Source organism: Pecten maximus, chromosome 9, assembly GCF_902652985.1.
Source record: "Pecten maximus chromosome 9, xPecMax1.1, whole genome shotgun sequence".
Classification (NCBI taxonomy): Eukaryota; Metazoa; Mollusca; class Bivalvia; order Pectinida; family Pectinidae; genus Pecten; species Pecten maximus.
The window spans coordinates 2331781-2345025 of record NC_047023.1 but is presented as its reverse complement, the minus strand read 5'-3'; the positions used below and the strand labels follow the sequence as shown (position 1 = coordinate 2345025).

The 13245-nt window shown below is 35.2% G+C and overlaps 1 protein-coding gene across 1 annotated transcript in view; it reads right to left on the bottom strand.

The window, feature by feature from the left end:
• Positions 1–12389, bottom strand: part of LOC117334799 — a 54864-nt gene extending 42475 nt beyond the window's left edge. Inside the window, exon 1 of the mRNA XM_033894605.1 lies at positions 12311–12389. The gene's annotated coding sequence lies outside the window, so the exon portion shown is untranslated. The remainder of the gene's footprint in view (positions 1–12310) is intronic.
• Between the last annotated feature and the right edge of the window lie 856 nt (positions 12390–13245).

Here is a 13245-nt window from a genome sequence, read left to right as displayed (position 1 = left end):
AATCCCCCCTGAATCTCAATTTCTCTCTAAATTCTGCTACAATGCCTCCAAGATGAGAATCCCGTCCGAAAATGTGCTAGTCGGTCCAATCATCTGGTTTCCAGGGACGCTAGATGGCACAAAATGTCATATGCGGTAGCTATATATAGAGACCAACCAACCAATTGTTTTCCCATAGACCTTAGTGTTAACGTTTTGGATTATTTCATTCAAATTCTTGAATTGAATATGATGATTATGGTTTATAAGAAAAGTTTAGGGTCTGATATTACACCTAATCAAAAAAAAAGTTGGGTCCTTCAGCTCAAATTTTCTCCAGGGTAGCCATTTTGAAAATAGGTGAATTTCGCAGTAAAAATTCTCAAAAATCTTAAATGTTTACCTGTTTACTATCATTACGTGAACTTTTGGGAAAAAAACAATCGGACTTAAGAAATTTATATCAACATTTCTTATTGATAGTTACCTATCAGGCTACATATCTATTTTCTCACTTCATAACATACTGGCCAACCAGTGGCTGCCAGACATTTTATCCTTGGCTCAACGTTCTATACACAGGGGCTGTTTCAAAAATATATTTTTTCAATTGGTTGGTTGTTCCCTATAAACAGCCAATGTCTTTCTCGATTATCTTGTGACGTACAAGCTGAGCATGAACGCTAATACATTACACACGATATTTCTTGCACTACTCTATATTACTAACAGATGGGTCGATAAAGTTAATAAAGATCCGACACCATCATGCTGCCTACAATTGTATTGCATATGGTTAATATGCGAGTCCTTTGTTTCCGTGTCATTTGACCGATACTTTTGTCTATTTACTTCCATATATGGTGTTTATCCGACCTTACAAGTAGACGGTTTTATACGAGACATAAACGAGTCACAAAAATCTTTTAGTTTTACAAATGTATTAATAGAAAATATCACTTAGACAATACAGAATAGAACAAAAGAATAAAAAACATTTTATTACAAATATAATGTTTCATGGTAAGTTTTACATTGTGCCATAACACATCGCCGACACTATATAATTGGTTTGCGTACACTTTATGTTGCAAATATTTGAAAACGTGTTATATCAAGTGTGATTAAGGTAACAAAGTAACAAAGGACACACATTGATATAATTTTAACTGTTTTCTTAGAACAATCATATTCATCAGACCCTAAGTCAGACTCTAAGGAGAAAAAACAGCTTATTTAACGATTGATATCATGGACGAAACAGCCACTTTCTGACAGTTATGTTCTCATGTTTGATAATATCGTTCAACAACTTCACACAGACAGTACCAATGAACTGTTAAAAACTAGGAAACAGTAGTATTATTAGGTCATGAAACAGCAACATTGATCCAAAATGGAGAGTCGAAATATTGGGAAATTAGGGAACATAAAAACACCACCAGGGAATGTTGCCTTGTCCCAAGATTCAAAAGACCACATTACAAAATCCATACTTTTGAAAAATAGAATGAGGCATTATATGTAATTGCTTTTGTCTATATTATTAAACATCAACAGGAAAACCCAAACATATAACAATTCTGTTAACACCCTAGACACACAAATACTATGACTATATCTTCCGTAAATGGGAAATAGTGAAGACCTGGAAAAGTAAAAACTATGACCTTTATACTCAGATCATGATCCGCAACATGACAAGGCGGGGAGGGAAACGATTATTTCTTTCTATCACCAAAAAACAACTCAAAACCATCCCAGAGTTTATTGGAAGTTCTACAATAGGGGAGTATGTAACCGACAAGTATGTATGTTCCCACAAAAAGGGCCAAAACGTGTATGAGGACATGATAAAAGGTTATTTTCTAAAACGATGACAACAGAAGGGAACCAACCACTAATCATAGACACTCAAATAATTATGACTGATTAACGGGTTTACTGTTTATTCCGCAATCCCTATTATAATCTCTGATTGTTACCACCAGGCCTGAAGAACATACTTGTTAAAGAGACCAACCAATCAATTGTTTTCCCATAGACTTTAGTGTAAACGTTTTGGATTATTTCATTCAAATTCTTGAATTGAATATGACGATTATGGTTTATAACAAAAGTTAAGGGTCTGATATAACACCTAATCAAAAAAAAAGTTGGGTCCTGTAGCTCAAATTTTCTCCAGAGTAGCCATTTTAAAAATAGGTGAATTTCGCAGTAAAAATTCTCAAAAATCGTAAATGTTTACCTGTTTACTATTATTACGTGAACTTTTGGGAAAAAAACCAATCGGAAATTACGAAATTTATATCAACATTTCTTATTGATAGTTACCTATCAGGTTACATATCTATTTTCTCACTTCATAACATACTGGCCAATCAGTGGCTGCCAGACATTTTATCCTTGGCTCAACGTTCTATACCCAGGGGCTGTTTCAAAAATATATTTTTTCAATTGGTTGGTTGTTCCCTATAGGGAGAACAGACGGGTTCTTTTTACAGTTTTTTCGGTCCAGGTCATTTCAATGCAAAAACTTAGAAAAGAAGTTGAGGTTAATAGTTTTGAAAGTATTATATACTCTACTTCCTTTATAACAAGAGACACATGGGCCTTAACGGTCATCTGACAAACACTTACAGCAGGAACACACCCCTGAATCCAGCATCATTACCATAAATCATTTATACGCAGACAGTCATGTTTCAGATCAAATCTGGTTTTTATCGTTTTTGGCTTAAAGACGGAGCAGCATTTTAAAGCAAAATTTCAGCCAAGTTCCATTTTACGGGCATGTTCCTCTGTCCTAATGGGCCGGACCAGCCTCATTTATATCACTAAATCATTTCCCTTCCCCAATGATGTTTTAATACTAAATATTGTTGTAATCAATAAGGGCATTTTAAAGCAATATTTAACCTAAGTTTTCCTTTTGGGCGCCCCAGAGCTAATACCTGTTTCATTTATATAAATTCTGATTGCTGTTCCCTTAAAATGTTTCAAATTAAATTTGGTTGTAATCAATACAGGCATTAAGAAGGAGAGTGATTTTAAAGCAAAATGTTTGTCAAGTTCTCCTTTTGGGGCTTCACCCTTTTGTTCCCATAAGCATCACTTATAAATATTGTGATTGCAATCTCCTTATAATAATTCAAACAAAATTTAGATGTTATCCAACCAAGGGTTAAAGAAGAGTAGGGTTTTAAAGCAATAATTTACCAAAGTTCCCCTTTTGGAACCCCACTACTGTGGCCCCAGGGGTCAGACTTTATTTACATAAAACATTATTTTTCACACAAAATTTGGATGCAATCCACCCAAGGGTAAAGGAAGAGTCGAATTTGATACCAAATATACACCAAATTGACCTTTTTCGGGTCCCACCCCTCCGGCATTCACACCAAATTTAGTTGTAATTTACTCAAGGGTAAAGGAGGAGTAGGATTTTATAGCAAATATTCACCATTTGGGGCCCCGCTCATCGGGGCCTAGGGGTCAGACCAGCTTCATTTATATAAAATATTATTGCCCTCCCCAATGATGCTTCAAAGCAAATTTGAAAGTAATCCACCAAAGGATTAAAGAGGAATAACGTTTAGAAAGAAACAGTCTGCCGTACGGCGGACGGCGCACGGTGGTGACGACGGACGGAACACGATGGATATAGGTCATCTTTCAGTACAATAACGAACGAACGTACACTATACTATTACAATGTCAATATAACGTATTCATATGAAATCATTAGCATATATATTGGGTAAAAATAAAGACCGAACACAACCTTGTTATTTGTTTGCCACACATCGAAACATATAAATACATACACAATGACTTGAAAAGGAATTCAATAACAAGCTGTGAGGAATTTATTGTTATACGAATTGGACATTAGACGTGTCTCTGTTTCAGTCTGATTAGGCCTGTTTCTAATGATAATCTTACCAGCCATAAAGAATCATCATCAAAAAATGAAAAAGATTTTCTTCAATTAATGTTTTAAACTGTCTCCACCTCAGTTAACACCGATGAGATAATACAATGATTAATTCATTGAATCGTGACAGTTCAAGAAATATTACAATAGAGCATCACCGTAGAGCTTTCATTGAAACGTTTAGTTAACCAACCTTATTTACGTCGGCTCCTTTATCCAGGAGTAGCTTTACAGTGTCTGCGTATCCATTCACGGATTATTGTGTTTTGGATGTAACAATTCGTATTGAGTGACACGGTTGATTAAAGATGAATGTTTCCTAATGACGGTCGCATATAGTGTGCACCGTTTCAGTTTGAACAAAAGTGTTTTTTAGTCGATTGATGAGTGAGATAGTGTGCCGTTTCGCTGGTGACTGAGTTTTCGACCTTGTCCTTAACATATTACACATAGCACTTTCATATAAAAAAATTAAAATCACATTTTCCATGCAAGCCCTGCGGGATCGAACACAGAGAATGTTGAGCTAGCTCCATCTCAATATTGAAAAACATCATTTATTTGCCAGACAACGAAACATGTAAGTATATGTATACTGACTTGAAAAGCGCATGACGAGTTTGTCTCTATTGCGATCGAATGACATATCGTAAACAAGTTATTGTTTTACAAAGATAACACAAGACGTGTCCCTGTCTCAGCCTGATTAGGCCTGTTTCTAATAACAATCTTACCAGGCATAAATAATCATAATCCCTAATGAAAACGATTCTGTTCAATTAATGTTTAGATTGTCTCTACCACAGTAAACACTGATGAGACAATAAAATGATAAATTCATCGAATGGTGACAGTTCAAGCAGTATTAAAATAGAGCATCATCATACAGCTTCCATTAAAATGTTCAGTTAACCAACCTTATTTACGTCGGCTCCCTTATCCAGGAGCATCCTAACAATTTCTGTGTGACCTAACGAAGCTGCTCTGGACAAAGCATTTGACTGAAACTGTAATCATCACAAATTACAAGTACCGTCAACATTGTCATCGTCATGCTATATATACAGGTATTGCCTTGTGGTTAAATTATTCCTAGAAGTAAATAATAATCACTTCTATGAATTAATCATCAATTATATCGTACACATAATTTTTCATTTTATTGACATTTTTATTTATTCATTTTTGTCAACTGATATATTCAGTAAAAGACACCTTAATTTACCTGTACGAGTAAAAGGAACAATGATTTAAATGCACAGGTAACAGCGAGCTAAACTGATAAGAGAAAACTCCAACTGTATTATTAACTTGTTTTTTGGGACACATAGATATATATTTTCTCATTTATGGGAGAAACATGATGACAATGAAAATATAACAATATATGACTAGTCCAAGGGCAGAACCCCTAGTTTACTTGAACAATCTTTAGGGAAAGTCTTTTTCGAAACAAAGTATACAGAGTCATCAACCTTCAACTATAGACGTTTTTATTTGTTGGCAAGTTTCCCAAAGACACTAAATACATTTATTCTCTCTGTGTGTTTATCTATTTGTTTTTATTCACCTTATACGAATTGTACAGTGTTGCCATTCTGTAACATTACACGATGAAGAGTTTTGTTGCAAAGATACGGAACTTGCTCTGAAAGGTCCTATCATGATAGTGCCATGTATTGGTACATATTAAATCATAAACTGAATGCAATGTTATAAGATCGGGTCTCAATTTTAAAGTTGAATACATAGCTTTCTTATCGGATAACGATATGTATACAGAACATCAAGTATCAGTGCTAGGACTGTCATTATTTCATTTTTGTAGCACAATTAAACACACATAAAGAGACCCTGAGTTGTTTGTCTCTGACAATATGATTGCCCTTCAAAGAAATTGTACAATATTCAATGTCAAGCTATCGTAATCAGATGAAATAATAAGCACATATTGGGGAAAGATAAGGATCAAAAACAGGGGGTTTGAGCTAGCTCCATCTCAACATTGAAACACATTATTTGTTTGCCAAACAATGAAACATGAAAGTATTCATGCATACTGACTTGAAAAACACACGGCGAGTGTGTAGCTATTGAGATACAATGACAGATTGTGAGAAAGTGATTGTTATACGAAGTTGGCACAAGACATGTCCCTCTCTTAGCCTTATCAGGACTGTTTTAATGATAGTCTTGTTAGGTAGAAAGAATCATTATCCTAAATGTAAACGTTTTTGTTCAATTATTGTTTTTAACTGCCTCTACCGCAGTAAAAACCGAAACAAAATTATTAATGCATCGAGTTGTGACTGTTCAAGCGATATTACAATAGAACATCACCATACAGCTTCCATTAAAATGTTTAGTTAACCAACCTTATTTACGTCGGCTCCCTTATCCAAGAGTATCTTAACAATTTCTGTGTGACCACGCTCAGCTGCATTGGACAAAACATCTGACTGAAACAAATGAAAACATCACTAATTACAAGTACGTCGACATCGTCATCGTCATGCTACATATACAGGTATTATCTTGTGGTTAAATTGTTCCTAGAAGTAAATAATAATGATTTTTATAAATCAATCATAAATAATATCATACACATTATTTTTCATTTTATTGACGTTTTAACTATCTATTTATTTCTGTCAACTAATATAATCAGTAAAGGACACCTCAATTTATCTGTACGGATAACAGTAGCATCGAATTGAATGTACAGGTAACAGGGCGCTAAACTGATACAAAAACTGTATTATTTACGTAAATATTTTGGACCAGCTAAATATATATGATCTCGGTGATGGAAGAAGCATGATGGCAATGCAAATATAGCTATATGACTAGACAAGGGCAGAAACCTTAGTTTACCCGAACAAACTTTAGGTAAAGTCCCTACAGGACGCTACGGGAAACAGACGATTTGGGCCAACTCGGACCAAGATGCTGTTGCATGATGGCGGGAGGCGACTAAATGTGAGTCTCAAAGAGCAACAACGAATAGATGCCCCAAAAAGTACAGCAATTATGAAAATTTTAACAAATTGAATAATTAACTACATGAATAGTCAAATGTAATGGTCAGATGGAGAGTACATCCAGAAGACGTCTTTAACGTTCGTTCATACCCCGAGGGTAGCAGGTTTGGAGATTGGTAATCTAGTATCTTTCTCTGGAACGACGTTTCGTTTCATTCCAGGTAGGACAGTGATCAATGGCGACCACCTGCATATCCTTCCAACTGTGACTAGGTAAATTGAAATGCCTTGCCACAGGAAAGTCTGGTCTGTTTTGCTTGATAGAGCAACGGTGATTGTTGATTCTGATGTTGAGCTTTGTGCTGGTTTCTCCAACACACTGCATTTTGCATTTTTTGCAGGAGAGGAGATATACAACATTGGCTGATGTGCATGTCAGTGTTTGTAAAATGTGATAAACACGGTTGTTTATTACACATTTAAACGTGTCTGTGGACTTAGTGTATGGGCACAATTTGCTGCATGTGTTGAAGGAGCCTTTTGTAACGACAGAAGCAGATGAATGTAATTTGCTGCTCACCACCAGATCTCTTACATTTTTTGGTCTACGATAGGCCAATAACGTTGGTTCTGGAAAGATCCGTTTGAGTGCAGCTGACGACTCAATGATGCGCCAATGATTATGTAAAATGGAAGAAATTGACGGCAAGTTAGGATGGAACGTGACAACTGATGAATAGGAAATGACAGTTCTGCGTCACCCCATCCCTCCTTCTTTATTTATAGTAAATCCCTCCCTGGCGGGATCGATCAATGAGGGATGAGTAATTGACCCCGTGCCCTTTTAATTGTATTGCTGCGTGACCTTTAATTAGAATGCCAATCAAATATCATTTGTATAACTAAAGTGAGGGATGACCTCCTTAGTGGCCTGTTCATCTAGGGAATGATGTAATCAGACTGCCATAATTAGAAGTGGTGAACTTTATATGAAGACTATACCTTGCTATTTATAGCCTAAGATGTAAAAGATTTACATATAAAACTATGAAAAGTATATGATTCATTCATTCTTCAATTATGGGTTGGAAAGAACAATTGGAACATATCTACTTCGATTTAAACAGCCCTATTAGTTACCTTATACATTACCACTACCCCTATAACCCACTTGCCCTACCCCTATACATATACAGTACCCCTATAAACCACTACCTTTATACATAACCACTACCCCTATACATAGTCAGTACCCCTATACATAGGCAGTACCCCTATAAACGTCGGAGTACCCCTATATATAAATAAGATGACGTTTACCTTACCAGTTGAAGTTTAACACTCTAAGCGTACAGACGTGTATACATTACGGTCTGAAGATATTTTATACACTAACTTATAAGTAGTGAAAACTAGTCAAATCAGTGAAGCCGAACGCCTACGGTAAAAGCTTCATTACCTTGTTAGCTGTTGAGGTGTCCACATCGTGTGTATATACACAAGAGCGTTACCGCTTATCGACATGGATAGACAACATATGTACTTAATACATACGGTAGCGGAATTAGACACCTGGGCAGCTAGAAACCACTTATCTGCGGAGGATACGGAATTCTCTCTACGTCGTCTCGCTCTCCTAGCTGATAAACTGACCTGCCCCAACACATGTACTGACCAGAAAACATTACAAAACAAATGTTCAATGTGTAATTTGTGTTCAAACAAAAATCACACCTGCTAAGACCATGTGCCTTGACTTGTTTTTTTGTGAGTGTTATTTTTTTCTATACAAAGATACAGACAAATTTATAGCCGTATCTATTTAATTCTCACCTCCTTATAAAATCATTTGCTGTCGCTACATTTCTTTTTTGACGTTTGGTAAGTATATTTAACTAAATTTCGTTTCGAGGAAAAATACACACCGCAAAATTTTCTACCGAACGGTTATGAGACGGTCTGCGAGTGAAAATAGGTAAACGCAAATGCTACGGCAATGCTACGGTGAGTGGACGCAAACGGTACGGAAATGCTACGGAAATGGTACGGTAATGCTACGGAAGTGCTACGGAAATGGTACGGTAATGCTACGGAACTGCTACGGAAATGGTACGGAAGTGCTACGGTAATGCTACGGAAATGGTACGGAAGTGCTACGGAAACGCTACGCTTAAATCGGAACTGCGAACGTACACGGGTCTGTAAATGTCGCGTGTGTCAATTAAGTGCAACTGAGGAAATTTAGTGGAAGTGAGGAAAATCAGTGCAAGTGAAGGTATTAATGCTAAAGGAAGAGAATTTATTTGTATTTATCCGTCTTTCATGCTCAAATAGAGTTATCGCCCCTCACTACATTTCATTCTTTCTGTAGTACACTCCTTTAGGTGTCACCCCACTAGTAAGGGACGATAACTTAGTTATCGTTCCTTGCGGAGCGAAATGAAAGTATGGGCTAATTCACCCATTTTGCCGGCTATTGTATCGATTTGAGGGTAGAAAAATGGCACATACAATCTTTATGTTTTTTTGAATCATTGTAAAACTCGACTCGATCTAGGTCTGGATGTGTGTGGTATCCATGTGGAAATTGTTATTTATGAGATATTTTGGGTCAAACATGCCAAAATCGTCATTTTGACGGTAGCTTCTGTTTAAGCGGTCCTTAAAAATCAGCGTTTCAATCCAATAATCTGAACCTCCAAACATAGCAAGTAGAGATAGTTCTAAAGAAAAGGGTATCTTTAGTTTTTCTATACCTTTCATAGAACGGCCACAATAGTGTTTTGAAAAAGGGTCGTATTTTTCGAGAGATTAACGGATGTTACGTCACGAGTGTTACGTCACAAGAATGTGTGGAATGTATGGTAGTGAGGGACGGTAATGTACATGCGGCTAATTCAGACTACTTTGCCAGAGCTAACTTAAAAATGACTCTATACATTTTGATAAAACTTTCCACACTCCATAGAAGTAGTTATAAAAAATATAAAATTTCAGAAATATTATTGGCAAGTTTTTAGAAGGAACTAAATGCATTAATTTTATCTGTGTTTATTTATTTGTATTTATTTACCTAATACGAATTGTATATTGTTGCCATTATTTATTTTTGCCACACAACGAAACATATAAGTACATGCATACTGACTTGAAAAACACATGACAAGTTTCTATCTACCGAGATCTAATGACAGACTGTGAACAAGTTATTGTTATACAAAGTTGGCACAAGACATGTCCCTCCGTTTGCCTGATTAGGCCTGTTTCTAATGATAATCTTGTTAGGTAGAAAGAATCATGATCCTAAATGTAAACGTTTTTGTTCAATTATTGTTTTTAACTGACTCTACCGCAGTAAAAAACGATAAGACAACAACATTATTTTATGCATGGAGTTGTGACTGTTCAAGCGATATTACAATAGAACATCACCATACAGCTTCCATTAAAATGTTAAGTCAACAAACCTTATTTACGTCGGCTCCCTTATCCAGGAGCATCCTAACAATTTCTGTGTGACCACCCATAGCTGCACCGGACAAAGCATGTGACTGTAACACAAGTAAACATCACTAATTTAAGTACCATCGACATCGTCATCGTCATGCTACATATACAGGTATTATCTTGTGGTAAAGTTATTCCTAGAAGTAAATAATAATAATTTCTATAAATAAGTCATGAATTATATCATACACATCATTTTACGAATTGTATATTGTTGCCATTCTGTAACATTACACGATGTACGGTTTTGTTGCAAAGATACGGAACTTGCTCTGGAAAGGTCCTATCATGATAGTGCCATGTATTGGTACATATTAAATCATAAACTGAATGCAATGTTATAAGATCTGGTCTCAATTTGAAAGTTGAAGACATAGCTTTCTTATTGGATAACGATATGTATACAGAACAACAAGTATCAGTGCTAGGACTGTCATTATTTCATTTTTGTAGCACATCCAATCACATATGAAGAGACATTAAACTGTAGGTCTCCGCCAATATGATTGCCTTTCAAGAGAAAATGGACAATATACAATGTCAAGTTATCGTAATCAGATGAAATAATAAGCGCTTACTGGTGAAAGAAAAGGATCGAACACCAGGGGTGTTGAGCTAGCTCCAACGCAACATTGAAAAACATTATTTATTTGCCAGACAACGAAACATATAAGTACATGCATACTGATTTGAAAAACACATGACGAGTTTCTATCTATTGAGATCTAATGACAGATTGTGAACAAGTTATTGTTATACCAAGTTGGCACAAGACATGTCCCCCCGTTTGCCTGATTAGGCCTGTTTCTAATGATAATTTTACTAGGTATAAAGAATCATAATCCTAAATGAAAATGTTTTTGTTAAATAAATGTTTTAACTGTCTCTACTGCAGTAAAATCGATAAGACAACAAAATTAGTAATGCATCGAGTTGTGACTGTTCAAGCGATATTACAATATAACATCGCCATACAGCTTCCATTAAAATGTTAAGTTAACTAACCTCATCTACGTTGACTCCCTTATCCAGAAGTATCTTAACAATTTCTGTGTGACCACCCATAGCTGCTTCGGACAATGCATCAGACTGAAACATAAGTAAACATCACTAATTTTAAGTACCATCGACATCGCATCCTCATGATACATATACAGGTGTTATATTGTTGTTAAGTTATTCCTAGAAGTAAAAAATGACAATTTCTATAAATAAATCATGAATTATATCATACACATCATTTTATTGACCTTTTTTTATTTATCTATTGATTTCTGTCAACTTATATAATCAGTAAAAGACGCCTTAATCTTCATGTACGTATAACAGGGCGCTAAACTGATAAAACAAAACTACCACTGTATTATTTACGTTGGTTTTTTGGACCACCTAGATATATATTTTCTCAGTGATGGAAGAAACATGATGACAACGAAAATATAGCTATTTGACCAGTCCAAGGGTAGAAACCGAAGTTTACTTAAACAAACATTAGGGAAAGTCTTTTTCAATATAAAGTATACGGAGTCATCAACCTTCAACCATAGAAGTAGTTATACAAAATAGAGAATTTCAGAAATATTATTGGCAAGTTTTTAGAAGGAACTAAATGCATTAATTTTATCTGGGTTTATTTATTTGTATTTATTTACCTGATACGAATTGTATATTGTTGCCATTATTTATTTTTGCCAGACAACGAAACATATAAGTACATGCATACTGATTTGAAAAACATGTGACGAGTTGCTATCTATTGAGATCTAATGACAGATTCAACTGACTCTACCGCAGTAAAAAACGATAAGACAACAACATTATTTTATGCATGGAGTTGTGACTTTTCAAGCGATATTACAATAGAACATCACCATACAGCTTCCATTAAAATGTTAAGTTAACCAACCTCATTTACGTCGGCTCCCTTATCCAGAAGTATCTTAACAATTTCTGTGTGACCACCCGCAGCTGCTCCGGACAAAGCATCTGACTGAAACATACGTAAACATCACAAATTTTAAGTACCATCGACATCGCATCCTCATGATACATATACCGGTGTTATATTGTGGTTAAGTTATTCCTAGAAGTAAATAATGACAATTAATATTATTAAATCATGAATTATATCATACACATCATTTTATTGACCTTTTTTATTTATCTATTGATTTCTGTCAACTGATATAATCAGTAAAAGACGCCTTAATCTTCATGTACGTATAACAGGGCGCTAAACTGATAAAACAAAACTACCACTGTATTATTTACGTTGGTTTATTGGACCACCTAGATATATATTTTCTCAGTGATGGAAGAAACATGATGACAACGAAAATATAGCTATTTGACCAGTCCAAGGGTAGAAACCGAAGTTTACTTAAACAAACATTAGGGAAAGTCTTTTTCAATATAAAGTATACGAAGTCATCAACCTTCAACCATAGAAGTAGTTATACAAAATATAGAATTTCAGAAATATTATTGGCAAGTTTTTAGAAGGAACTAAATGCATTAATTTTATCTGGGTTTATTTATTTGTATTTATTTACCTGATACGAATTGTATATTGTTGCCATTATTTATTTTTGCCAGATAACGAAACATATAAGTACATGCATACTGATTTGAAAAACACGTGACGAGTTGCTATCTATTGAGATCTAATGACAGATTGTGAACAACGTATTGTTATACAAAGTTGGAACAAGACATGTCCCTCCGTTTGCCTGATTAGGCCTGTTTCTAATGATAATCTTGTTAGGTAGAAAGAATCATGATCCTATTCCTAAAAATAAGAAAACTTTTGTTTTGTTTAACAATTAACATTGTTATTAAGTT